Raw genomic sequence first — 3,789 nt, 5'->3', positions numbered from 1 at the left:
TGTAGATCTGTTTCTGTTTGAAAATACTTTATCGGAGGAAAAGTGGACAAGCTTTTTTTTTTTTTTTAATAGATTTTATTTATTTATTCATGAGAGACACAGAGAGGCAGAGACACAGGCAGAGGGAGAAGCAGACTTTCTGTGGGGAGCCCGATGCAGTCTCAATCCGGGACCCCGGGGTCACGCCCTGAGCCCAAGGCAGACGCTCAACCACTGAGCCCCCCGAAGCCCCCTAGAAAATTGGACAAGTTTTATGAAGGAAAAGTAGACATAGGAAAGGCAAAAGACTGCAAAGGGGTTTACTCTGAAGTTTGTTTTTTGAGAAATAAGCTAAGACCAAAAAGGCAACAGGCAGGTCTGTGGTAATGAATGAACACATTATAAGAAAATACATTTTACAATAATTTTTAAAAAGTGCGTTGAGGATTACAAATTGGGGCAGCTACAGTAATGCCATTCTCGGGCACAATTTAGTGTAAGGATCTCATTAAGATTCATGTTCTGAAAATGTTTTATTTCTGAAACAGGCTTGGGCCTTTTATGTATAATTTAACCCCGGAAACCATAACAACAATAATAATGTATGGATAAGAAGAGTTTATCCTCTTGAACGAACAAATTAGGTCATCGCAAGCAGTTTTATTTAACGGGAATCCCCCCGAGGTACTTTCATAGTGAGAAGTGGCTCTTCTCCTGCTCAAGCAGGATGCTGATGAGGACATCCTCCTCTGCCTCCCACCTGGGGAGTGGACCACGAGTGGGCGATGAGACCCAGGGACCTGCTAACCCCCCCCCCCACCCCAACCGCCACCTGCTGGTGTTGGCATGCACCACCCAACCCAGTGTCCACCGGCGGTGGCAGCAGCGACCCCTTGTTCCAAGCCAGACCAGGTCTCCAAGCTCTGGGTTCTGCAGCCTGTGCGGGTATCGGAGGCCCCCCCAGCTCTCTGCTGTGCCACTCGGCCAGGTAAGGGGGTGGGGACCTCCCGCAGGCCTCTGATTTATCAGGGGCCTTTTAATAAGCGTCCATAGTAAGATCACCGGTCTAAAAGCATGAACGCTGGGTATGCCTGAATGTAGGAATTCTTTCCAGGAGGGTAATAATACAAAGGACTGAAGTTCTCATTTTGACTCCCTATGGGTGGTGGGTGTCTGGTCTTAGAAAAATCGGCCTGGTGCGGACGGCTGGAGGCCTGGCTCCGGGAAGGACCTTGGAGGCCCTTCAGGGAGACCCACCTCTAACACCTTTGTCTATCTTTGGAGCCTGGGCCTGGAACAAGGTGTGTGTGTGTGTGTGTGGAGGGGGTTGTTGGTGACGGTTTTTGTTTTGTGTTTAGATTTTATGTATTTATTCATGCGATACCCAGAGAGAGGCAGAGACCCGGGCAGAGGGAGCCCGATGCGGGACTCGATCCCCGGACCCCGGCATCACCTCCCCAGCCGAAAGCCGAGGAGGGAAATCCGGACTCGAGCTTCTTTGGAGCGGCCGTAACCCTTCTCGCTGGCACCATCATCAGCGATGGCGATTCTTTAAAAAAAAAAAAAAAAAAAAAAAAAAAAAAAAGTGCATGAATAAAAGTCGCACCGAAAACAGCAGCGCCGCATGCATTCCTGCAGCGGGAACCGGTTCTTCCAGGCCAGCGGCTTTGCTCATTTTCGGTTTTCCTTTTGCACGAGCTCGCACCCCCCCACCCCCCACCCCCGCCCCCGGGGCAGCTGCGGGGCTGAGCGCGCGGGGACCCTGCAGCCCCGGGACCCGCCGCGCCCCCGCGCCTCCCGGCTCCCCGCAGGGCGCGCGCCCGGGGACCTGCGGACCTGCGGCCGGGAGTGCGCGGAGGGCGCGGGGAGGGCTCGGGGCGGGGCCGCGGGGAGGGCGCGGGGGGTGCGCAGGGAGGGCGCGGGGGGAAGGGCGCGGGGGGTGCGCAGGGAGGGCGCGGGGGCGTGACGGGGCGCGGGGGATGCGCGGGGGGGGGCGCGGGGGCGGGGCGCGGAGGGGGGGCGCGGGGGTTCCCGCGGCCCTTTGCAGACCTTCCCGCGGGGGGCGGTCCCCTCCCGAGGCGGCCCCCCGTCGGTCCCCGTGCGCTTTTTATTGAGGACGCATCGCGCTGTCATTTTGGGTCTCAAATAGTTTCCCGAGGAAGGGTTTGGGGGACGCGGTGGTCGGTGGCAAGGACACGCCGCCTCGGGGCTCGTCCTGCGGGCCCCCCGCCTTCTCCGGCGTCCGCACCCCCACCCCGACTGCGGGGCGCCCGGGAGCCGGGCCCAGAGCCCGAGCCGTGGTTCCAGCCGCTGCGGCTCCGGCTCTCCTGCCCCGGGCCTGCAGGGCGAGGGCGGAGGGAACGCACGTCCCGGGGCCTGCCCCCTGCCCCCTCCCCGCTCCCCCCCTGCAGACCTGCCCAAGGACCGTGCGGGGGGCGGGGGGGGCGCCTCGAGGCTCAGTCCCGCTCCGCCTGGGCCAGGCCGTTAACTGCCGGGTGCCTCAGTTTCCCCCCACGTAAAATGAAGATAGTAGGGTGGCGACGAGGGTGGAGGAGGATGCCTGGGGAGCCCTCCCCGGAGGCATAGCACCTCCCGAGGGCAAGGGCATTGCCTGTTGTTGTTACCTCCTGCAGAGACCCAGACCGAGCAGTTTTCGATTCCGGATTCGGATGCTGATGGTTCCAGAAGAGAACTGTTGGATTTCTGCCTTTTTTTTTTTTTTGGATTTCTGTCTTACTGTTCTGCTCACACCTCGGTTTCTTTCTTTCTTTCTTTCTTTCTTTCTTTCTTTCTTTCTTTCTTTCTTTCTCTTTTCTTTTCTTTTCTTTTCTTCTCTTTTCTTTTCTTTTCTTTTCTTTCTCTTTCTTTCCTTCGATTTCATTTATTTATTCATGAGAGACCGACAGAGAGAGAGAGAGGCAGGGACCCAGCCAAAGGCAGACACGCAACCACCCAGCCATCCAGGTGCCCCCGCACCTCGGGTTCTTTTCCCTTAATATTTACCTTTACGTAAGCACTGACGCTCTTTCACATCTTTTTCTTACTGGGTCCCAGATATTGCTCTATAATGTCCTTCTGTCTCTTTTTTAAAAAAATTTTTTTAAAGGTTTTATTTATTTATTCATGAGAGAGACACACACAGAGAGAGAAGCAGAGACCCAGGCAGAGGGAGAAGCAGGCTCCCTGCAGGGAGCCCGACATGGGACCCGATCCCGGGACTCCAGGATCACACCCTGGGTGGAAGGCGGCACCAAACCGCTGAGCCACCCAGGGATCTCCTTTCTGTCTCTTTTTTAATGAGGGAGACACTGAAAGGCTGACTTCTATTGTGTTCACTCACCATCATAGTGAGCCAGGTGCTGTGTGTCTGTATGTGTGTGTGTGTGTGTGTGTGTGTGGAGGGGGGCAGCTCGCAGGGATCCAGACACCAGAAAGAAACTGTGTCTGTCCTCAGGGAACTGCGAAAGTGGAAAGACAAGGAATAAGTATTAGAAATCCCAGGCAGGGGGTGCTCGGGTGGCTCAGTCCATTAAGCCTCCTATTCTTGATTTCCGCTCAGGTCACTGATCTTGGGTTGTGAGGTCACGCCCCCTGTACGGCTTTGTGCTGGGTGTGGAGCCTGCTTAAGATTCTCTCTCTCCCTTTCCCTCCGCTCCTACTCTTCTCTAAAAATTTTGAGAAAATTGGAAAAGAAAGAAAGAAAGAAAGAAAGAAAGAAAGAAAGAAAGAAAGAGAGGAAGGAAGAAAGAGAAAAGAAATCCAAGGCACAGTGGGGTGAGTGCAGGTGGGGAGCTGGCCAGGTAGGCTGTT

At 55.3% G+C, this 3,789-nt stretch overlaps 1 long non-coding RNA gene across 1 annotated transcript; it reads right to left on the bottom strand.

The window, feature by feature from the left end:
• Positions 1-499: 499 nt before the first annotated feature.
• Positions 500-2,755, bottom strand: LOC140634809 (uncharacterized). Its single transcript, XR_012032185.1, has 2 exons — positions 2,604-2,755; positions 500-1,528 (listed from the first exon to the last, which is right to left on the bottom strand). It is a non-coding gene; the product is annotated as an uncharacterized lncRNA (long non-coding RNA).
• Positions 2,756-3,789: the final 1,034 nt, after the last annotated feature.

The sequence above is a fragment of the Canis lupus genome, chromosome 6, assembly GCF_048164855.1.
Source record: "Canis lupus baileyi chromosome 6, mCanLup2.hap1, whole genome shotgun sequence".
Lineage (NCBI taxonomy): Eukaryota > Metazoa > Chordata > Mammalia > Carnivora > Canidae > Canis > Canis lupus.
Note: the sequence above shows the minus strand (reverse complement) of the source record. Positions and strands in the feature narration are given on the sequence as shown.